The sequence below is a fragment of the Dermacentor andersoni genome, chromosome 2 (assembly GCF_023375885.2).
Source record: "Dermacentor andersoni chromosome 2, qqDerAnde1_hic_scaffold, whole genome shotgun sequence".
NCBI classification, from domain to species: domain Eukaryota; kingdom Metazoa; phylum Arthropoda; class Arachnida; order Ixodida; family Ixodidae; genus Dermacentor; species Dermacentor andersoni.
Window position 1 is genome coordinate 229,689,061 of NC_092815.1, and position 24,938 is coordinate 229,713,998.

General features: G+C 48.2%; 1 protein-coding gene across 1 annotated transcript in view; it reads left to right on the forward strand.

Annotated features, from left to right (window-relative positions):
* The window catches only part of LOC129387073 (uncharacterized), a 258,084-nt gene that overhangs the window by 44,209 nt on the left and 188,937 nt on the right, over positions 1 to 24,938 (forward strand). The window lies entirely within an intron of this gene.

Sequence of the window (24,938 nt, forward strand, 5' to 3'; positions counted from 1 at the left end):
TTTGGGATCCCTGACGTCACGTTGGCATACCGGCGCTGGGGTTTCGGCGCGAAATTCAAATACTGATACTTGGAACTTCATTTTCTTATCTAATAATCAAACTATATTTTGGAAATGACTGCCTGCAGGGTTCTCAAACAATGCTGCATTAGTCTAAACTGATTTATTGTTTCGCTTTAGTGTCCCATTAAGGTCGAGACGCTAGTGACTTACAACGAGGCCATAGAGCACTACAGATTTGGACGCCGGAAATATTCACTCCCGGAAAGGTCCCTCACGTCCACACAGGCAGTCACCTGGCACCGCCTGCAAGCCAAGACCCACATGTCTCCCAGATGCAGATACCTCACGCAAACGGGAAATCCGGAGGGCCGATACTGCAGATTCTGTGATAAAATAGGCACCCTATGATATATCCTATGGGAGTGTAGCCACTCCCCGGCATATAATTTATTCACGGACGAATAAGCATGGGAGACCACGCTTCATAACGAAGACCCGGCGGCACAGGTCAACATTGTCCGTCTGGCAGCCGAAGTGGCAAACCGCTTCGTCTACTAACCCCTGGCCCTTAGAGTGACATCGGGCTCCCTGGACGCCCACGAGCGGTACTGGAGCTCCTGTGTCACCCCGTACGCACAATAAAAGTTTTCACATACACACACACTGAATTGTACGCGTTGGAACGCAGGTGAGCGTGTCCGCGGGAAAATTATGAGAGAAAAGAAGCACAACAACAATATTTATTCCATTTGCTCAACGCAAGTTTAGTGTGAAGATCGCCATAGTGTGCGTGGTATTCTTTCTGGTTGCTTATCTCTTGGAATACAGCAGTCTTCGTTTTAATGGTGCGGTATGACCTTGATAGTAAGTATTAAAGACGCACTATATGACAATTCCTCAGTCGGGTGTTTCTGCCCTAATTCTTTAAGTTGTTCGGTCACATGATAAAAAACTGTCGAAGGACAATATCTTCTCTCCGTGAAGCGCCTGTGCTATTCGCGACTTTTAACTAAATGCGTGCCCCCCCCCCCCCCCCCCCCAGCGGCAGCGCCGAGATCTAGACAATCTAGGTTCAGTCTCAGGTTCTCGCATTACAGCGTGCGCTTCAACGTTGCCTTGTAGTTCTCAAACAGCCGGGATGCCGCCATGCGCAAACCCCCCAAAAATTGGATGTCGAAAGGATTTCGCGAAGTACTGCAATGCATGCCATCGCGGTGGAAATGGAGCAATGTATGATTTCATCGCTTCCTTCGAGAAGCGCACGATGCGCAATGGAGGCCGACATGGATAAGAATCTTACGCATAGAGAAAATGTGACTGATACTATTCTGGTTAGTTCGAAACTCTTCAGTCGCAACGACGTCTTTATTCTCGGCGAGTAGAGCATTGCTTTCTTTTTATGTAGAACGAAGAACGGTGTCAGTCATGCGCTCGAACGTCGCGGGCGCATTGCAGAGGCCGAATGGCATGACATTAAACTCGTAGAGCCCATCTGGTGTTGAAAACGCTGTTTTCTCCTGATCGTCCTCATGCATAGATATCTGCCAGTAGCCGGAACGCAGATCGATGCTGGAGAAGTACTCGGCACCCTGCAGGGAATCCAAGGCATCGTCTATTCGCGGCATAGGGTATACATCCTTGCGTGTGATCTTGTTAAGTGCTCGGTAGTCGACACAAAATCGAACAGAGCCGTCTTTTTTCCGAACCAAAACAACGGGGGAAGACTAAGGGCTAGCAGAGGGGCGTATTATGTTTCGTTGGAGCATGTCGGTGACGTTCTCGTCAATGACTTTCCTCTCGGCTAGCGATACGCGATATGGTCTACGGCGCACGATGGATGTACCATCTGTCTCTATCCGATGCGTCGTAATCGAAGTCTTTCCCAACGAAGATGAATGCGCGTCAAAGGAAGCTTCATGTTTTTGGAGCAAAGCAAGCAATTGTTGTGACTGAGAAGGTGTCAGGTCGGAACTGATGGCAGCTGCAAGAGCTGAAGGAGATGCGGCCCGTCCGGTACAAGGACCTTCAGAGGAAGCTGGTTTAAAGGAAACAACAGATATAGACTCCGATGCAGTGGCGCAAGCCAATGTAGTGCCTTTAGGGATGATAATCTTTTCGGATGTCGGGTTTGTAGCGTAGAGAAGTGCAGAGCCATGATTAAACCTAACGAGCCCTGATGCAAAGGCTATCCCTCTTGCAAAACAGCGTGCAGATGGTAATACGAGCACGTCGCCGCAGTCAATCACATCAGACGTGATAGTAACGATGCTTTGATGGCGAGGAGGTAGCGCGGTATCTTCTGCAGCAAGGAAGTGAAGGGGTGCGTCATCTGCATGAAGTGAATAGGTCGTGTCGGTCATGTGGAGAACGCGTTGTCCACAGCAGATGGAGGCGGAGGCCGTAGAAAGAAAATCCCATCCCAATATGAGCTGCTGGGCACACGAACTTAGCACTGGAAATTGTACGTAATGTAGAAGTCCATCGATGGAAATACGAGCTGTGCACATGGCGATAGGTCGAATGGAGGCCCTTGAGCAGCGAGTAGCGTAGGTCCATCATAGGGGGTTGTAACTTTCCGAAGTCGCGAACGCAATTCACGGTGAATGACTGAAACACTAGCACCAGTGTCTATTAAAGCTTTTACTTGTACACCTTCTACTACAACCAATATCACATTGCCCGGACGCGATGGAGGAATTTCTGTCCTGTCGTTCGATGCAGCTTTTCCTCCAAGAGCTGCATAATTCAGTTTTCCAGACGACGCTCGACGAATTGAGAAGCAGGTCTCAGTGGGGACGTAGAGCGGCGAAGGGGTGACGGCGAGCGGCGTCTCGCAGGACGGTACGTCTGAGCCGTTTCGGATGCTACAGTAGGCGATGGAGAGCGTCCGCGCGGTAGACCATAAGGACGGCGTTGGTCATGGAAGCTCCCTAGACGTTGGAAAGTAGCTCCGGGCGAAAAGTCATCTCGTTCGTATACATCATATCCGCGACGCTCGTCTTGCTGGCGCTTGCGGCAAAAACGCGCTATGTGGCCACGATAGCCGCAGTAGTAGCAGATGGGACGAGGAGGATGCCACTGCGGATAGCTGGTTTGGGTAGGCGCGCTGGTAGTCATGGGAGCGATGTGAGCCGGTGTTGGTTTTGGAGGCATCAGTGGGACGATGACTGGAGTAGCTGCGGCTACTTGTGCGTACGTTGATGGGGCCCTAGGGGTTAGAGGGTCCGTGTACGCTGCACCAGCCATGGATGCCAATTCCTCCTTGAAGACGTCTCGCAGATTGGTATCGGAGGCATGAGAAGGCATAGGCCCTGCGGCTAAGCCAAGATACTGGAGCTCTTCTCGAATTATTGTGCGTATCGTTGCTCGTAACGTAGGGTCGTCGGCGGTAGTGTTTGCAGTGGTGTCTGGCTGCAACCGTACTGATTCGAGTTCGTCAAGGCACTGGCAAGTAGCGACGATATCAGAGACGGTAGCGGGGTTCTGGATGGCTAAAGCATTGAAAGCAATAGCTCCGATGCCTTTGAGGATGTGGCGAACCCTGTCTGATTCGGTCATGGCCGTGTTCACGCGTCGATAAAGAGCAAGCACATCCTCGATGTACGACGTATAAGATTCACCGGGTTGTTGCTTGCGAGTGTCGAGCGTCTTTTTTGCGAGGGCGGAACGAACAGCCGGTGTGCCGAAGATTTGGCGGAGCTGCTGTTTGAAAGCGCCCCAGTTCGCGCAATCAACCTCATGGTTGAAAAACCAAGTCTTCGCTACTCCTGTCAGATAAAAGGCGACGTGACGTAGCTTGGACGCATCGTCCCAACGGTTAGCCGAACTCACTCGGTCATAGTCGTCCAGCCAATCCTCCACGTCTTCACCGCGAAGTCCAGCAAACAGATGGGGATCACGCTGGTGCCCACTGACAACCCAATACGGAGAGGCTGGGGTAGCCGAGGCCGAGATGGTGTAAGTAGAAGTGCCTGTTGGCTCGTCCTGCGACATGCTGGCGGACAGCTGGCACAATCGGCGACCCGATCGAAGCTCCAGGAGGTTGAGCGGGGAGTCAGAGGACGGAGGACCGAAGAGCACACTCCACCACTTGTGACGCAGCAGTATTTTAAATATGTTGCAGGCATTGCAAATTGTGTAGTGTACTTTATTTAGGCAAGTGCATTCATAAATTAGTGATATACGTTGAAGTTTTATTCGGTTTTGTTAGTTTAGCTTGCTTGAAAGGCTCTTTGTCTTTAAAAAAGACTGATGCGGGTCTCTAGGCCGGCTGGGGCGTTGCACGCACAACCCAACTATTTCCACAGTTTCGTCTCTGAAATCCTTGAAAACGATGAAAATAAGGTAATCGGCAGCAAGAATACTTTCGGCTTTGACGACAGACCAGGATTCTACGCCAAGCGCTTGAGCACTTGAGTACAAGCTTGAAACTTCAGCACAACACTGAGCAAACTTTGCCGTGAATTCGGATCAAAACTTGGATGTTGTTGCCATCTTTGTTTACTTGGGACAGTCTTGCCAGCACAACTAACTCATTCTGGAGTGGCCAATAGGTATAATCGAACTAGTTCGAAGGCAGTTTAATTACTCTTAATACAGAAAAGACGCAGCCGATATGCTTCCACAGGAGCGTGCGAACTTCAATATCCTTATATATTGCACTCTCCGTGCAATTGCAACAGAATTAAATAGAATGTGCGCCTTGGCGTACATTCTGACCGCAGCCTTTCGCCACTCGCCTGAATAACTTTTTTTATAAAACATTGTACAGTCTCATCCGTAATCTAGAATAATTGCGATATTATTTGCCTGTTTTGTTTCGTAAAGCCGTAGTGCGTACATTGGATTAGTCTGCTAAGGTAAGGCATAACTGTTATAGTCGCTGCTTAGTTCACTGAAAAAGAAATGTGTGCGTTCTTTGTTGACAGTAATATCATATTATCTCTGCTTTATCCCTCATGGTAATAGTAAAGTTTCGTTCGTTCTCTGTCCTCGCTTCGCCGTTGGAACTTGAAGCTTCTCGGACGATGATCGGCAGTTGATCAAACGCAGGCAGGAAGCGATGAGGTCAGATGTACAAGAAATATTTATAGGTAAACTTTTCTATATACATGGCAGGTAAAACAAATACATTACAAACTTGAACAATTGAGAAACAAAGTCTCACTCTTCGACTGTCTCAATGACTGTTAGAGCCCAGACTCGTTTTAACGTACATAGTACGGAGGCTCACTGATCTATCAGCAATCCTGATTTCAGCCAAGTCTAAGGGACAGCATGTCGTCCCGATTTTTATAGCCCAAATATACAAAGAAAAAAAAGGCGGTAGGGCCGTTGGCCCGTCCCACAGGTTCAGTTGCCAATCAGAGTCAACCGTTTGTTAAGCCACAACCCACAGGGATGGGCTTACTCCTAAAAATAAACATATTGGAAAACAAAGCTCTTTTCCTTCTTCCCCAAAACTCCGTTGCCCTCTCGTTTCTACGTAGTTAGTGACGGGCTCAGCAAAACACGCCAGGCCCGAACAAGTTATCGCTAGACCGCCTCAAATCCCAACGGCGTCTAGGCCGCAAATGTCTCGGAAGCAGGGGCATCAACACCACGTAGTGCCGCTGTACTCGAAGTTTGGCCGTGTGGGAGACGGACCTCCTTGTCCTTCAAACTTATTGTCTACAAGACAAAGTTCTCCGAGTGCGTGTTTACAAGACGCCGCCGTCCGAATGCACTCTTCACGTGTGCACCGCATCCCTACAGCGTGCACTGTAAGCTGGCCTTCGACACCACACAGGCAGTCGCACCCAACAACAAGGCTGGCGATTGCGTTCCGGACGCGCGGCACGGGGTCAAGTGTGCTAAGCCCTTCTTAACCTCGGCGGCGCCTCCAATTAGTCAGGTACTCGGGCGCCAGGCACACAATACCGTATACAGCGGTCCCTTTCAAGGCTGGTCTGTGTGGACTCGTGTGACCGTCGGCGGACTGCCAACACTCTGCGCACAATACCGACTTCCCGGAATCGGCAGTCGCCCTCCTGGCGCCTGCCGCGACGCGTCACCCAACACCGCGCGGTCCGTGACCCCACATAACACAAAAACGGTTGCCCCACTGACATGGGGGGGGGGGAAGTGCACCCCCTCTCTATACACACAGCACGTGGCCGATTCGTGACACTTAAGAACACGAACAATCAGAGCGACCTTACACGTCCCTCCTAAAGAGTATACTGGGCTCACAATGTGCCCAGCTATACTACAAGAGCCAAAGGGCGCTGTATCCTAGAATTTAGGCTCTGAAAGTTCCGTCAAAGAAAATTGACATATGCTGCCCAACACGGGTACTGCGGAGTCCGTAAGGAACAGGCAAATGAACTGAAATGATCACAAAAAAAAAACAATTTTCTCACAGCGATAAAAGAAAATGGCGAAAGATCAACACATTCATGGCAGTGAGCATGCAAAAGAAATACTCATGTATGTACAGGAACACTCCAACGCACTGCACGGCACAACAGCAGCAAAGTAACATATGCAGGTTATATACATAGTATGTCCACAGTCTTATAACCCCCACACACATGGACGACAACAGCCACAGAAAGTTCCACCAAGGCTGAACTGTCCCACGCACACATCCTTCGGTTGAACGGGAACATTCACGCCTGTCCCAGCTGGCATGGCTGTTTCTGGCTATCCTTTCTTTTCTGCTCTTTACTCGATTGGCTCCCATGAACGATTCGAGAGCCTTGACAATGCATCAGCATTGGCGTTACATGTTCCTTTCCAGTGACGCACCGTTACATTGTAGCGCTGTAGTGAAAGCGCCCATCTTGCTAACTTGGCCCCCTGCGGGGTGCTGGTTGTCAAATATGACAATGGGTTATGATCAGAGACAACATTCACCACTGCTCCGAAAAGCCAGTAGTCAAATTTCTTGAGTGCCCAAATAATAGCAAAGACTTCTCTCTCTATAGTCGATCAGCGCGCCTGTGTCGGGTTAAAGCGATGGCTAGCAAAAGCGATCGGCTTTTCTTTTCCGTCCGCTTACATTTGAGCTAAATAGGCACCGGCCGCCGTCGCCGACGCATCAGTGAATAGCCAGTACGGCTGATGAGGCTCAGGAGTGTTCATGGCGACAGCCTGACAGAGAGCTAATTTTTGACTTTCGAACGCACACTGCGCATCTTCCGACCCTGGAATTGAATTAGAAACCCTTCGCCTTGTCAAAGCTGTAAGCGGGCTCGGCACGTCGGCGTAGTTTGAGACATAGTCCCGATAATACCCGGAAAGCCTCAACAGACTTCGCAACTCTTCCTTTAATAGTTGAGGAACTCTGTAAGGAAACGTCCTCTTTGGTTTACATCCTTCCTCCAGCTCGATGCGGTGCCGCCCTACTTGCACCCTCCCAGGCTTTCCGTCAAAGACGCAGCGATGTTTCTCAAATACCGCCTCGATTTCTGTGCGCGCATCAGACCCCAAATGAGCTAGCTTGTCTTCAGTTATTGCGTGCTCGCTCGCTGAAGTGCATACAGCTTGCGGCGCGTATTCCATCTGACCGAATTCTCCGTCTTCCTCGAACACTACCCCCGCATGATTCACTCTAGCGTAGTACGACCTGAATCGGTTAGCGTCCACTACCGAAGTCTTTCTGTCATTTATTTGCAAGCGATACGCCCATAGAACAAATGTGATAAGCTTGTCCCAGTTTCTTTGGTCCCGCTCCATTACATGATGCAACATATTTCTGAGGACTCTGTTCCATCTCTCAACCACTCCGTCACTCTCAGGGTGTTCGGCAGTGGAGAACCTGGGTGAACAGCCCAGTTTTTCTAACATTAACCGCGTCAATTGAGATTTAAAGTTAGTACCTTGGTCTGAGCAGATCGTTTCCGGCACTCCAGTACGACTGAAAATTTCCAGTAAAGCCTCGCATGTGTCCCTCGCTGTCAGGGATCGCAGCGGGACTACCTCACTGCGTCTTTCTTCTGGTAGGACCAGTTGTCTGACTTTTGACTCCCGCTGGAGAATCCCAATGGTACAAAAGTCCGTCTGACACGAACATGCCAGCTTTGTAGTTTCTCGCATCATTCCAGGCCCTTTTTAGGCTTTCATCGGCAAGCTGAGCAGCTCTAAATTCCTCCCGCTGACTGGGCACCCCAGTGACATCTTGTATGAAACTATTCTCTTGCAATTTAGGGATTTCATCTGTCGTTTCTTCGCAACTTAGACCGCAGTCTGGCTCAGTGTTATCGACCATTTCGACTGATCGGACCCCAACGGAATTGGCTACCCGCGGAATATTTTCTCGTCCAAACTCCTCTTTTTCCTGCGCCTGTAGTAGTTCCCAATCTTCCTTTGACAGCAGGCAGTCAACCCCCTTTGCAAGTTCGTCTGTAACCGCGCACACCAGATCGATCCTCAGCGGTTGTATCGAAGCCCCCGGGCGATGCATGCCTACGGGCAGCGTAGCTAGGTTAGCTCGAATGGTCTTTCCGAATGCCGACTCGAGTCTTACTGTTCCCGATGGCTCCTGTAAAACGACGGGCAGCATGCTTTTACGGACGACCGTTATCTCACTACCTGTGTCCAACACAGCTTCCGTTGCTATATCCCCGCACATGATAGGGATAATGTCCAGCTTTGATCTCCCTGAACTAGGATTTTGAGCTAAGACTTGTACTCTAGCACTTAGCACCCTTTCTTGCTGTGGTGGTGGTTCTTCACTTACAACAGCAACCTTCTGTACCCTATGTTTTTGCACAGTCGGCGCCTTCCCCTGCTGTTCTTTATTTGAAGCTTTTGGACAGTCTCTGGCTAGGTGACCCTGTACCTGACACACGTGGCATTTTAAATTTGTCCTCTGCGGGCTAGCTAGTTTTGCGTGCTGCAGCAATGAGGCTGTTGCGGCTGGCTTAGTTACTCGTCCTTTCCCTTTAGCTTGCTCGAAAGTCTCGAGCACTTTCGCCACCTCCACTGGCCTAAACCATTCTTCGCCCTCCCGCAAAAGAACATATTCAAGGGCTTCTGAGCTTATACTGGCTTTCATACGGTCAGCGACCATAAGCTCCGTCATAGCTTCTTTTGTGTTTGCATTTCGAGATTGAAGGCAATAGGCCAAGTAGGTTCTAGTGCGGGACGCGAACGGAGCCCAAGTTTCATCCTTTCGTTTAGATGCCTTTTCAAACCTCTCTAAGTATTTAGCTGGCGTGAGCTTAAGTTCATCTAATACCACCTTCTTTACAGTCTCATAATCTGTACATTCCTCGTCATTGAGGCCACGCAACAGATAACGGACCCGCTCGGCCAGCGAAGGCATGATTAAATGTACACGGCTGTGTTCTGGTACTTGAAAAAATGAAAACAACTTTTCAACCTCATTAAACCATATCGGGACGTCAGCGTCACACGGCAACCGGTATGCCTTAAGCACTTTAGCACATTGCGCTACTCCATCCGTGATGTCACGGTGGCGATCGCTTCCTTCCGACACTGAAGGCGGCCTGCCCGACTGCTCAAGCTCCACTCTCCGTAGAGCAATGCGCTCGCACTCTAGCTGCAGGCGCACCTTTTCCAGCTCTAGCTCCAGGCGTCTCACCACCATGGCCTCTGGATCTGTCGTGCTCGGAGCCTGCGCAGCTCCTTGCGTCTCACTATCCATTTCAGTATCCGACGTCTCAGACTCGGTCTCTCCGACGCGTTGCAGTTCCTGCCGTCTCTGACCCTCTCTTTGTTCAGATGCAGTATCAATGTTTACGTTAGCCTCAATCGCGCTTGCCGTTCTGCGCGTGAACACCATTAACCTCACTGAACAACAGCCATGCCAACCTAGACAAAACGCAAGGAATCCCGCTCACCCGTTGCTGCTGGGGGCGCCGCCTGACGTCCTCGTCCAGATGAAGTGCAACCCTTGCGGAATTGGCTGGTGGCCCTCTGATGCCTTGCGCCTGGCTCGCTGCTCGTTGCTCGTTGTGGGGCTTGCCGATCCTTTCGTGCTGCGCCAGTAAAGTTTCGTTTGTTCTCTGTCCTCGCTTCACCGTTGGAACTTGAAGCTTCTCGGACGATGATCGGCAGTTGTTGATAAACGCAGGCAGGAAGCGATGAGATCAGATGTACAAGAAATATTTATAGGTAAACTTTTCTATATACATGGCAGGTAAAACAAATACATTACAAACTTGAACAATTGAGAAACAAAGTCTCACTCTTCGACTGTCTCAATGACTGTTAGAGCCCAGACTCGTTTTAACGTACATAGTACGGAGGCTGACTGATCTACCAGCAATCCTGATTTCAACCAAGTCTAAGGGACAGCATGTCGTCCCGATTTTCATAGCCCAAATATACAAAGAAAAAAAAGGCTGTAGGGCCGTTGGCCCGTCCCACAGGTTCAGTTGCCAATCAGAGTCAACCGTTTGTTAAGCCACAACCCACAGGGATGGGCTTACTCTTAAAAATAAACATATTGGAAAACAAAGCTCTTTTCCTTCTTCCCCAAAACTCCGTTGCCCTCTCGTTTCTACGTAGTTAGTGACGGGCTCAGCAAAACACGCCAGGCCCGAACAAGTTATCGCTAGACCGCCTCAAATCCCAACGGCGTCTAGGCCGCAAATGTCTCGGAAGCAGGGGCATCGACACCACGTAGTGCCGCTGTACTCAAAGTTTGGCCGTGTGGGAGACGGATGGCCCTCCTTGTCCTTCAAACTTATTGTCTACAAGACAAAGTTCTCCGAGTGCGTGTTTACAAGACGCCGCCGTCCGAATGCACTCTTCACGTATGCACCGCATCCCTACAGCGTGCACTGTAAGCTGGCCTTCGACACCACACAGGCAGTCGCACCCAACAACAAGGCTGGCGATTGCGTTCCGGACGCGCGGCACGGGGTCAAGTGTGCTAAGCCCTTCTTAACCTCGGCGGCGCCTCCAATTAGTCAGGTACTCGGGCGCCAGGCACACAATACCGTATACAGCGGTCCCTTTCAAGGCTGGTCTGTGTGGACTCGTGTGACCGTCGGCGGACTGCCAACACCCTGCGCACAATACCGACTTCCCGGAATCGCCCTCCTGGCGCCTGCCGCGACGCGTCACCCAACACCGCGCGTCCGTGACCCCACATAACACAAAAACGGTTGCCCCGCTGACATGGGGGGGGGGGGGGAGTGCACCCCCTCTCTATACACACAGCACGTGGCCGATTCGTGACACTTAAGAACACGAACAATCAGAGCGACCTTACAGTAATATTCTTACATTTCTGTGGCTTCCAGGCCCTGCGTCCTTAAGGAACCTGTTATAGTAAAACAATTTTTGTCGAATTCGTTCACAGTACTGAGCGTACCAGCCAGTTGCCTCGTATCTAAAAAACGCTCACGGCTAGAATTTTGGTGGTGATGATGATGATCTATTGGCATCTCCTTTGAAACGCGGCGGTAAAAAGTAATCGCCTAGCTTGGTTGAGTTAATCAGGTATACTAGACACGCTTTTCATTCCGGCATTCTTGTAGATATCTTCCTAATCTCAATCTATTCCTCAACGCTTCTCTAACTACCTTGTAGCGACGAATATGCCTGTAACTGACCCAGTCGTATCAATCTCTTCCCTGCTTTTTCTTCCACTAACACTCTAAACGTCTCTTGCGTATCTCGACTGCTGACTGGTTGATGCGCCTCCGTCCACACTAAATCAAAGCGCTTCTGGAAGGAGTACGTTCCCTACGGGTCTCGCTGGTGAACCCCTTCGTGTATACCAATAGGATGTGCTGAGTGGTCTCTGGATTTTTGCTGGAGCCTACACATGCCTAATCTCGTTGCGAATATTTGATCCGGTATGTTTTGATACTTAAGCAACCAGCTCTTGCTGCGAATAGCAATAAGCGTGCACAGCTGGGTGTTCTTGTTGTCGTTCTCTGCTCGTGCGCGTTTATTTGTGCGCTGGAACGATGTTTCGTAATGGTACGCAAACAGCAAGGCACTTCTCTTCGTGCTATCATACAGATTTTCCCTGCTAATTTCCTTGTTCTCATTCTTGTCAATCTTCATGGTCATTTTTGTTTCCATTTTCTTGCATCCATTTCACTGTTTCTGTTTCTCCCACTTCCTTTTTTGGTAACTTCTGCATGACCCGTCGCACTATCTTTCAGTAGTGGTCGCGCGCTCTGCAGTAACATAACGGGAAACAAAGGAAAATAAAGTGAAGTTTCACAAACAAAGTGAGTTATCAAAATCGTGGTATATATCGCGAGACCGACTGGAACACTCTCGCAAAATTCCAGTAACGGGCAAAAAAGCACGTGGGTTCCCAGGACATCTAAATGCTTTACAACATAGTTTGTGATGCTGTCTCATTATTGTTCCACTTTAGAGCTTCACAGGCTGTGTTGTAAAGCATTCAAATGTCCTAGGCTTTGTCGCTCGCTACTGGAATTTCACCATAGTGCCCCAGCCAGTTCCTGGTAGGTATAACCACAATTTTGATAAATCGTTCTTTTCGTGAGACATGATTTCTTTTTTTGGCGGTTCCCCAATCACTTACGGCTGGGCCCCCGCTGCCGCCACCGAAAGATCACGCGAGGTGGTCATGTCTCGAAATCCAGGTAATGACTGGAAAGCTCGCAGCTTTACGCAGTGTGGTAAGCGAACACCTAGATTTTATGCTTCCGATGTCCTCAACGGGTTACCAATCGACATTTTCTTGCGCTAAAGCGTTAGATTGAAGCTGCAACTTAAAGATACTCTGTGTGTGTCATGTGACCAATCTGAACGGTCTTGGACATGACGCGTACCACTTTTTTAGTTCATGTTTAACATTGCTGATTGTATCATAACGTTTAGTGTGTTAAATTTTATTTGGTACGCAATGTGCAGTTCGCTGCTGTCTTGCAGGAGCAGCCGTCCAATCCCTTGAAGCCTTGGCTGGGCTACTATTTAGATCATTGCGCTGATCGAAGAATAAAGATGTGCGTGCGCGTGCATGCTGTGTGTGTGTGTGTGTGCGTGTGTGTGAGGCACTTTATTTTTAGTATCATGCAGAAAAATGCGGTCAAGCTTCAGGCCCATAGGCCTGACATAAGCTTACTGTCATGTTGCGAGTAATTCACGATCAAAAACGATGTCATGCAGGGCGACACAACTTAAAAAGAGGGAATAAGAACTTATTTAATCAAAAATTGTATTAACACGTTCATGCACAGGATTAAAAAGCGGAATGGCTGCATCTCGCATGGGAGAAAAAAAACGAAATGCTGTTGTTAAGCCAGAATGTTTTTACAAACACGACTTCCAGGTTTACAAAGCACAGATTCACTAGAAACGAAATGACATGTTAGGCTCATTACTACTGCAATCGCTATGTAGTAAAGTACTTCTGAACGTCTTGCGCTTCTCCTGATTAAATCCACTGATAATAAAAAAATGTCAAGGTGCGATAATAGTATTAATAGTGTTGACACTTCGTTTAGCTTGTCCATAATTAATCTGAATTCGAAGAGCTTTCCCTTCGGATATGTAGGAATATCTATGGGAGCGCCGCCGCGCTTTTCATTGAAGAATATTTACTCGTTTAAGTTTTTTTGGCAAGAATCTAAAACTCGATAAATACTGCTAAAGTTACTCAGGACTGGCGAATTGCGCAAGTAATCTTAAATCATGAACAAGGTAACAACAAATTACTATTTGCCATCCCAACTGTGTTACGTGCTTTTTCTGTAAATTACTAGAACACAACATAGCGAAATAACAGAATAATTCGCTTCATAAAAGCCGCATTATTTCTAACGTGACGGGTATTTTAAACTCATATTGTTGGGTTTTACGTGTCAAAAGCACGATATCAGTAGGAGGTGCTCCGTAGTGGCGCACTCCGTAGGGGGCACTCCGGAATAATGTCAAAGAGAAGTCATCCGCATGGCCCTGGAAACCGCTGAGCTCCAAGGAGCATCAGCCAGCTGAACAGGGAGGAGCAGTCAACGACTCCTCGGGGCTCTTTTTGCGGGTGCAAATAAACGATATTTCTCTCTTGCCCTCTCTCTCTTGACTAAGGTCACCGAATAAAACTAAAAGATAGCGGCATTCCTCCTCGCCCAGCCGCTCTCCTTCTTCTGGCCTTCTCGCAGCTCGTTCTTTCTCTCATAGCTCGCCCTCGCAGGTTGGTCGTTCGCTCGGAAGCCGCCAGTAGAATTACACGAAGTGAGGCATTAAAATTGTTTTTGGGTTTCTTGGCATGAATTTTTTGCGTATTTAAGGCTTGATAATTGTGTGCTGCGCTAGAAAAAATGATGAAACGCCATGAAACTAGCCGTGGCTGATGTTTTTTGTGTTTTTTCGGCGCGTATCTGCGCGCTTGTTTTGTGGCTTCAGGTTGGCTGCCTGCTTCCACTTAGAAGAAGGCTTTTGAGGCTAGTTTGGCCCCCAAATTCCTTATAGTGTCGAGTACTTGCACAAAAATCGGAATTGTTTGTCTCAGCAATAATGTATACGTAATGTACACAATGCTTACATACATGCCAAAGCTTTGTTTGGGTGTTATGTCGTCCACGGCCATGCATTGTACTCGCAGGCAAAAACACTGCCGTGGTTTGCACAGCTCAACCCGCTTCGCGAGTTGTTTCCATTGCACTGATCAGATTCTTTATTTGGCTTTCTAAAGACACTAGACCGGCGCGAACAGACTGCGATGAAGGCTTCGCCGGTACATGGCGAAAGCGGTGCGCTCGCGTGTGTACAGCACTATGTAGCTGCCAATTGAACAACTCGGATGCGTTTGCGGCGCTCCAAGTGCGTACGTGTGTACATGCGTGTATCCAATCGATTGTTGTGTGTCCAGCTCGTGCATTTTCATAATTTAGTCATCTTAGTACTTTGATGACCGAACGCAAAGCGCGTGGCATATTCGCCTGAATAACGCAAGCTTCATGTAGAAACGTGCCCGATCAACGCGGAGCATCGCAGCTATTTTCGCCGTTTCGTCATGACTCTGGGATCTCCTTATGCAGTCAAAATGGTCCGCTGGCTCTCAAGTAGGAACGTCACAGTGGAACCTGTACTTCATTTGTGAACAAAGCCTATGCAAGGACGAAAGGATGAGCACTTTCCCCCTTTACGCAGTTTCAAGTCAGTATGAGCCAACAAACTCGTGCACCACTTTATCCTGGTGAGAAAGCCTACTCACAATAGGCAAAATCATTTACACTGTGAACAGTGTAATGAACAGCTTGTCCTCGCAAAATATACGTGCAGTGCCTAACAAACGCACGGACTGACAAAGCTACGCGCTCAGTGGTACAAGACTAAAGGGTCTTACGTTTCTAGTGCGATATATGACAAAACACAGCCTGCGCACTCCATAGCTCCATACACCTGTTAGCAACAGCGCGATCAGGGAAACAAATGTGAATGAGTGCCGAAAATAGCACCGTGCTTACCCATGCCAGAGCTCCGTAGCCCGCTAACAAAAAAAAAAAAAAAAGCTCCGTTCGTTCACGTTTGCACCTCCAGTAATCTTAAAATCAATCCCTGACGAGAGACAACACAAAAAGTGAGTTCTTCAATGATGCGGTCAGCCACGAAACTTAGCCAAAACATACAAAATCCCTTGCGAAAGCCTCGCTGCGGAAACTCGACGGCCAACTGCCAAGGTAGTGAGCGCGCCGACACGCAGGAAAGAAGAAAAAAAAAAATAGAGAAAAGGGTGGGAAAATACCGCGGGACGGCGCTCAACTAAATGAGAGACGCAGACCTTTCTGCCTCCTCGCATGCTCCTCGCAGCAGCGGAGGTGGCAAGATTAAAGCATGTCGCTACCTTTTAGTTTTACTCAGGGACCTTAATGTTGACCTCTTGGGGTTTTCAAACGTGCGCCCCAATACAAGAGCGTTTCTGCATTTAATCCCCGTTGTAGTGCGACAGTCACGGCTGGGAATGAAACCCGTGACCTCTGTTAAGCCCGAGGACCTCGTTGTCCGGTAGACCGCGCTTCAAGTACGGTGAAGGACCACCAGAAGATCAGAGAGCAGCGCTTGCTGCCGTGTATTCGCGCAAGAAGGCCAACTCCCGCGCCACGCGCACTCAATCGCCGCACTTCCTTGCTCTTTCTTTTGCGCGAGCTATTTCTTTGCTGTTATCAACACTCCCTGCCTACGAAGTGCTACGGGTGCATTTCTAGAAAGCACAATTGTTGTATAGGCCATGTGATTAGTAGTCCATTTCCAAGCTTTAAGCGACATGCGCGCACAATTTCGTGGTTTCCAGTATTGTTCATCAGGACACGTGCGAGTTTCCACCACAGTCTGGGCACGGAGTCATAGCGGACTACAACGATATTGCGTTCAGGAATGCTAGCAATGTCTGACACTGGCCTACTATGAGCGCTTCTGAGGAGCATTAAATATTCCTTGTACCAGCGATTCCAGAAGTCTTCTTACATTCCTTGACGCTGTATCCATGTTTTAAGCAGCTCAGTATGGGAGCTAGGCACTGCGGGCACAGTTTGTAAGTGAGGAAGTGCCGTCAGTCGCTTGCCATGGACGAAATGGGCAGGTGTCATGACTTCTGGTTTCTCTGGGACAGGGTATGAATACGTCAGGGGTCTAACGTTTCTGCTCGCTTCTCTTTCTGTTAAGACTGTGCTCATGTGATCATAATCTAGAATTGACCTTTCTAGCGCTTTCCTCAGACTGTCTTTAACTGATTGCACAATAAGCTCCCAAAGATCACCCCACCAAGGAGCACGGTCAGCAGAGAATTTCCACGTAATGGGGCGAGGTGACAGGTAACCGCCAACCTCACTTCCCCGAACGGTGTCATATACAGCGCGAACATCACGAGAAACACGCTTAAAGCAGAGAGCATTGTCAGACTAAATCACCGCAGGAAATTCACGACGTGCAACAAGACGGCGGAAAGCCTCTAAGAAAGCGTCGGCCGTTGAGCGCAAGACAAGCTCTAAATGAATCGCATGAACTACCACGCAAGTGAACAACACGATGTAGAATTTCTCTCTAGGCTCACTTTTCAGGTATACTTGTCCAGTAAAATCCCTACCAACAATGTCAAAGGGTTTCGACACATTCACTCCGTCCGCAAGTAGCGACACCATTGGAGCCGTCGCAGGCTTCGCCCTTAAGCACACGCACCACCGATCACTTTTTCACGCAGTGCTTCGCCTTCGTCAACCAGAAGCGCTCTCGGAGTTCTGCGATGGACGTTGCCACTCCCGTGTAGAAAAACCTCCGGTGCAAGCACGTTTCGATGAGTTCAGTGACGCGGCGATCACCGGAAACAGGTCCCCTTTGATTGAAATAAACGCACAGCGTCTTAGCAACCGCGGTTGAACGCCACTGCCTGATGTCACGCCGTGATGATTATTGGCTTTGCGTCTCGCCCACGTTAAGTTAGGTTAGCTTAGGTTGAGGTTAGGTTTAGGTCAACTACTGTTGCCGCCTCGTAGCGACACCTCGAATCCAACCAAGGGCCATACTTCAAAGGAAGACGTCCGGACACCAACCGAAATGGATTAAAATATATGTACGTTTCGGTTCCCTCACGGGAGCCTTGTTCCCAATGAAACAAGCGGCAGGGTTGGCGCCCTGTTTTATGTGCGGCTCAAAACATGACTAAGGCATTTGGCATACATGGACGGCAGATTGCCTTTGCTGCGATTAAGCGTGTGCACCGTGATTTGGATGATTAGAAACTCAAGATAAAGACGCGAAGAATGACTTCGTTCCTTGGCTATCACGCGATATTTTTGCCAGTTAATTGTATGTGACGTGATCGCGCAGTGTTCGGCCAGGGCATTCGACGAAACGTGTCGTTTCTGGGCGTCATTCCTGTGCTGCTTAAGTTTTGTTTTGAAGTTCCAGGTTTCTCCATCGTAGACTAGCTGACAGTCCACACACGAAATGACGTATACCGCGCCTGGGAGCTTGTCCTTTTCTAAAGGGTCTTTCACATGCACGAGCTCGTGTCCAAGTTTCTGGGAGGGCCCGTGCGCAGCCTGCACGTCATATGACCGCACAACGCGTGCAAGGGTCTCTCTTATGCCGGGGACGTACGCTATCGCAGCTCGTTTTTTGGGGGTTCCAGGTTGGGTGGGTACTGCGCGAGCCAGTTGGCACCCGCAACCAAAAAAACCAGCAACTTCAGAACAAGACGTAAACAGCACAGGAATGACCCCCAGAAGCGACAAGTGGCGTCGAATGCCCTGACCGAACACTGCGCAATCACGTCAAATACAATTAACTAGGGAAATCTCGCGTGATTGCCAAGGAGCGAATTAATTCTTCGCGTCTTTATCTTGAGTCCCTAATCATCCGAACTACGGCGTACACGGTCAATTGCAACGAAGGCAATCTGCCGATCATGTATGCCAAATGCTTTAGTCACGTTTTGAGCCACACATAAAAAGGGCGCCAGCCCTGCCGCTTGTTTCATTGTGAACAAGGCTCCCGTGGGGGATCCGACACGTAAATATGTTTTAAACCATTTCGGTTGCTGTCCGGACCTCTTCCTTTGAAGTATGCATCATCCCGACCACACGGGCTTCCTTCATACTCTCGACTTCAACCAAGGGCCACAGTTGAATTGGTCCAAAAATAGCATTTTGAAGAAGGGATTCCCAGTGTGACAGCCAAAAACTTCCCAAGTCGGGCACCCAGTCAAGCCTCAATAGGCTCGAGCCGTGGATGAAAAAGCTGTTTAAGCGGAGCTACTCGGGATTTTGCCATGAACATCTTTAGAGATGCTTCTTCTTGGTTCTGCTTCAGGTAAGCCACAGCACCAGAGGCTGCGTGGCTTGCGTACGTGAAAACGTGGAGCCCATATGAATGCAATTCGGTAGTTAGTAAACAAACCCTGGGCACTGAAAGAGTCTTGATATCTGGGACTTCCTTGCCCCACGTATTCCACCCTTGGGCAAGTCCTGTCAGAATCTCGCTATCCCAAACATGTTCCTTTTGCCAAATGCACTGGAACAGGATCTTGTCGCGGGTCAGAAATGGAGCTGCAAGACCTAGAGGGTCGAACATACGAACGGACGTCTTCAAGATGAACCGTTTCGTTCACTGAACTTCTTGCAAACACTCATTACCTGATGGACATTCAAACTTAGGTTGTCTGATCTGGTGCTCCCCAGCACTGTGACTATCTTCGTTTGCTCCAGCTGTTCTATGCGTCTTTTCATGTTAGTGCAGTTTGTCGCCCACTTCTGCAGCTTCATTCCAGCCTCTGCCAATATTTCTCTAGCATGGTCGTATAGTTCACAGGTGTCCTGGCAGTAGGAACGCTAGTGATCATGTCATCCACATAAAAGCAACTCGCATACTTCGCAGCTGTTCGATGGTGATTTCCGCGTATGCGGTGGAAGTAATATTGCAATGTTGCACTCAGTAAAAAGGGGCTTGCCGTAGTACCAAAGATCACGTGAGTCATGCGATAATCGCGAACCTGGTCCATGTCATATATTCCTGTTAAACACCCGTGTACTTAGATTTAGGTGCACGTTAAAGAACCCCAGGTGGTCGAAATTTCTAGAGTCCTCCACTACCGCGTGCGTCATATTCAGAAAGCGGTTTTGGCACGTGAAACCCCATAATTTAATTAACTTCATATATTTCTCTTGGTGTTTTTTCAAACCAAAGGAATCTCAGCTCGTCCCTGTCACAAGACTTGATTCCAGTTTGTAAGAGGGCTTTCTGGACGTCAGCCGCGACTGCGAACTGGTGCTGGCGAAAGCGCAGAAAGATGCTCAACATATTGTTGCTGAGGTTCTGGCCTTCTTCCAGGTGGTCGCTCAGTGAAGCCAGCCCAGTGCCATGGGACGGCGCATCGAAGACGACTCTGAGTTTAGTCGTGCTGGACGATTCCCCAATTGCTTCACGATAGGGCATATACTGCTAGTACATTGTGATAGCTGCATCCTCGCTGACGGGAATCGGTTCCGCATGGCCATCCTTCAGATACTGTGTCACTGCTTCAACATAGCTAAGCAGAGAAAAGCTAGGCAGAGTAGCTAAGCAGAGTAAGTATTTGTTCTTAGATAGCCGATAAAGAAGGCAGCGAAGCCGTCTGATAGCTACCGCGGGATTGTCATGCAGGTCTGCTTGCAAGTCGTTGCACAGCAGACAAATTTCATACCTGTTATCGCGCAGCTTATTGGTTTCGTTGAAAGCTTTCAAAACTTGTACATCAAGGGAGGATGGTTCAACAGCCCCTGCGATTCCTAAGTTTTCCAGCTGTCAAAACTATTGCAGTTCTAAGGATACACCTTCGTCGATCATGCAGCAATTCCTTCGAAGTGCACAGACATTAGCTTGCGTGTGCGGGTAAAGGAGCTCATCGCTGTTTAAGAGTCCTTAGAATGTCCAGCCCAGTACTGCTTCAATTGAAAGGGGACCCTTATATTTATCACCCCAAGTGACGTCCTTTCCGAGTATGTTCCACAACTGGTCTGACCCGCTTATAAGCTAATGCCTTCTTCTTGGTGAACTTTCGGGAAGCATCATCACGATCGTCAGGATCAATTCTGTAGGCCTTTGATGAATTCGTAGTCTTCTAGCCCTCCAACAAGGACTTCACAGATGTGCGCTATTTCTATTCCTTCGATCACGTGATCCACACCACCGAACTCACTTTATAAGGTTACTTCCACTAGTCTTCGACGAGCACTTCGACCTCCATCTTTATTCCCAAAAACATTAACGGTAAAGTCAATCTCTCCTAATACCTTGAGGCTCATATTTCTCGAGACATCTTCCTTAAGAAAGTGCGCTGGCTACCGTTCAAAGTACCTCTTACGTAGCATGAACTCTTGGCGCCGTTTATACAAGCTCTGAACGTTTGTACAAGTATGATGTCTAGTTGCGTCTCTAATTTCCGTTTGAAACAGCGTACATGGAAGTGCTGCTCGTTGCGTGTTCTTGCGGCGTCGTTACGCTATGAGCATGTTTAGCTCGCATTCTGGGACACATCGAGGAAACGTGTCTTCTTTGACAGTGCGAGAACCTCATGTTACGTTGACACTTCCTTGCTCGATGTCCCTTGGTTGTTCACCTGAAGCAGCAGCCAGCCATCGACTGAAGGCGCTTTTTCTCGACGTTATCAATCGGTACGTCGCCATCCTGCGTTAAATGTGCCATCTGGCAAAAGACGCACGCCTCCTCCTTCGTCATGGCGTTGTTATAGAGGACTGCAGCTGATGCCGTTGGCTGGCTATTACGGCTACCGGAAGGCTGCTGTTCACCGCCATGCGAGACACGTTGCTAGTTGGTCGTCTGCTCCCTGCACTCTCCCTCGAGGCGAAGGTACTTGGTCAGTTGCTGAAGTTCTTGTTCCGATCTCGTCGGGTCATTAGCACTTGAGGCCTCGAGTCGACGCCGTTGGTAATATTCCACCATTATACCTTATCGAATCAAGTTCGTCAGCACCTCGCTTAACCACTGAACACACATTGGTCTATTAGCCGTCTACAAGACGTCTGGGCAAGATCACCAAGACATCTTCAAGATGTCTCAGCAATATATTTAAGACCTCTTGAAGACGTCTTACCGGAAGTTTGTCGGATTTCTTAAAACGTCTTGTATCCATCGTGAAGACCGTCTAATTTACTGCCAAGTAAGGGATATAAGCACTTTGCAAGACATTTTGTAGCCGTTTTAGAAACTGCTATGAGATGTATTGCAACACATGTTATAATTGTTTTAAAAATGGCTGTAAGATATTTTGCGAGATGTTTTGCAACCGTCTTAAAGATGTTTTCCCGACAGACTATTGAAGAGCAAGGTACGATACCTTCTAGTCAATATGTGTGTAACGCAGCCCTATTATTTAGTAAAGCAATTAGTTGAGATTTGTAAATTTGTTGAGTAAGAGCTCATTTAAGGCCCCAAGGTAACGTGCGTAGAAACTATTCAAAGCTCTTTCAAAAGTGGTGTAACTTCTAGTCAGGAATGTTTAACATTCATTGCAAGCATCAACACCTTAAAACTATCGAAAAGCACAACTTGTTTATTGAGCTGGGGAGTGGTCGCGAAAATTAGAGCAAGACGTACCAAACCTGTCGATATATAGTGGGAACACTATTATCAGGGGAAGCACTAGCACAAAGATTACATTTTAAGTAGGCTCTAGACGCTAAAATTCAGTCATAACATTGCAATCCAGAGTGTCTCCTTCCAGACCAACTCTCCAACAAAATGTTGCTGAGCTTCAGTGATCTGGCTAGAAACGGCATACGCTGCACATATGTGACGGTTTGAGAAGATCCAAGGTCATTTTCCTTACCTTGTCAACATTTTCGAGATTTGCGGAGGCAATAACCTCAACGACTCCAGCAACACTATCACGAAAGTTTTTCTTACATGGATGTTTGGCACACACATGAATTTAGGAACACAATACAGTCTTCCAATATAACACTTATTATAAAGGAATTGAGTGTCTCCTGACACTTGCTACATGGACAAATAATTGGGAATGTTGCTAATCCTCGCAATATTGAAAAATATTTGTCTGTAACGACAGCACCGATGCCTACGGCCCATTTCTTACAACCCACCATAGCACCACTGAAATATTGGCAAGGCCTCAAAAGTGATAACACATTTTAAAGCCGCGCTTAAAATAAAGAATGATTAATCACACAAATGAAGTGCTAAAATGGACAAAGGTTTCAAAGAATGTTTACTAAATCAAATCAATAACACCGCTACATAAGCAAAATGCTTCTAATGCACCTTCTAGAGATTTGCTTCATGACTGTCTGTTTTCACACATTGGTCACTTCATGATTCAGGGAGCTGACTTACACAGTTCCACAGGCTGATGCACCCGCAGACAATGTAGCTTGTCCCTAATGTTGCTTGAGCTCAGATTTGTCACCTGCAATTAAAAGGTAAAACAAGATATTAATAAACGCATGTTAAAGTGAAACATCATTATAACGAAACGGAACATAACTATTGGATGTAACAAAGTGAAATCCCCCTTGCAATCTCCGTAGATATCCACGTTTTACAACCTTGTTTCAGCGAAGTAAAATTATCCTGCCAATTGATTTGCCGAGCTTCAGGTGTCTCCAGAATGGAAACTTGATTTGTCTCTGAAGCAAGAAATGCCCAACCTTTGCAGGCTCAATCACATTGCGCGGAGTTCGGCACACATTCGGTGCCGAAACTTTTGAGTACCCGCCGTGGTTGCTCAGTGGCTATGGTGTTGGGCTGCTGAGCACGAGGACGCGGGATCGAATCCCCGCCACGGCGGCCACATTTCGATGGGGGCGAAATGCTAAAACGCCTGTGTGCTTAGATTTAAGCGCACGTTAAAGACCCCCAGGTGGTCGAAATTTCTGGAGTCCTCCACTACGGCGTGCCTCATAATCAGAAAGTGGTTTTGGCACGTAAAATCCCATGATTAAATAAACTTTCGAGTATTTGCGTTGAATGCGCCATCGAACACCGTTTCTTCTCACCACTCTGCGTAACTGCGCATAAGCAGAGGCTGATTATCGCCATCGCAATTTCTCTGACTGCGGCACCGCTCAAGCTAGTGCAGCTAGGCGTGGCCTCAGAGATTGTACCGGTGCAATCTCAGAGACCACGCCTCCCTGTGTGGCACGTGGTCTTGAACGAGACAAACGTTGTTGGCGTCACAGCGTGCAACCTATTCAACCGCTTCGCCATTTCGCGATGCTAGGGACAAGCAAGCTGAAAACGGAAACGAAAGACGATCACATTGGAGCAGAAGGCAGCTATCGCAAACGCAGTCGTGTCAGATGCTAAGAAGCTGTGTGTTGAGGACGCCGAAATTTCTTTTTCTGCCTTTTGTTCAGCGCACGTTACCATGTAGTGATTATACTGGCCGCAATGCCGTCTTCTAGGCCAGTTCAAAATTGTGCACATAATTACGCCTACCTTACAGTGAAGGGCAGCGATGACTATAATGAGGTAATTTCGGCTCTTCCTTCAACGTCGTTATAAAGACATTTCATAGCATATGACTAATAAGAGCTCCCACTCATTTGTACTGAAGCTTTGTTTGCAAACAGTAAGCGCTAGAAATTCAACCTAGGCATCTTGCGTATGCATACGGAATAATCACATCGCTGCGATTCAGCCTTTTCTGTAGTCTGATAAGAAGCACCCAGGATACTGACGTGAAATCCAGATTCTTGGCAATAACCAAAGCCTTATCCAAGCCCAATATCACGGTTAGAGGCTGCCAAGTTCTCTACAAGTGTGTCTTCGTTTTCGCCTTATACACATGCTCTTCAAGCCCTTTTCGAAAATGCATAATTTGTTCAGGTAAACATAGTCACAGTTCACGCACGGGATACCTATACCACGCTGAAAAACCATCTTACGGTATTAAGGAAAAACCAGCCAAAAGAAAAAACAGGCACATAGGAAACATACAAGAGGACAGGGAAGGGGCTGCCTCTTTCCTGTCCTGTATGTTTCCTGCGGGCGTCTTTTTTGGCTGCTTTTTTTCTTAACAGAATGCTCCAACTAGCCCAACGTATTTTACTAGAATACCATTTTACAGCATGCCCTTCACATGTGCCAGTTCATGCTGCAACGTGCAGGCAGCTACATATATGCATCGCGCCATTATAACGATTGTGCGTAGTTTAGGATGTCTCGCGGGCCTACTAGTACGTGCTCGGTCCAGTATGCGTTGGTGGTGCGTCACGCATTCAGACTTCCTACTCGTGACGGGGACTTGGTGGGAGAAGTGTTCGTTAACCGACGACGCTCACATTGCGCGTTCGGCACTGCAGCTACATCATGGTGCACTCAGCAAACAAACTTCCTGGCTTGTTATCAGCTGCTTTGCTGTGTTGCATTTATCCGTGCGTGCTCATAACGCAGCGGACTTACAGCTCGGCCATTTTACTAGGTGCACGACTTTAGGGCAGAAGTGTAATTGCTTCATTGACTATGAGCATAGTCGTAGT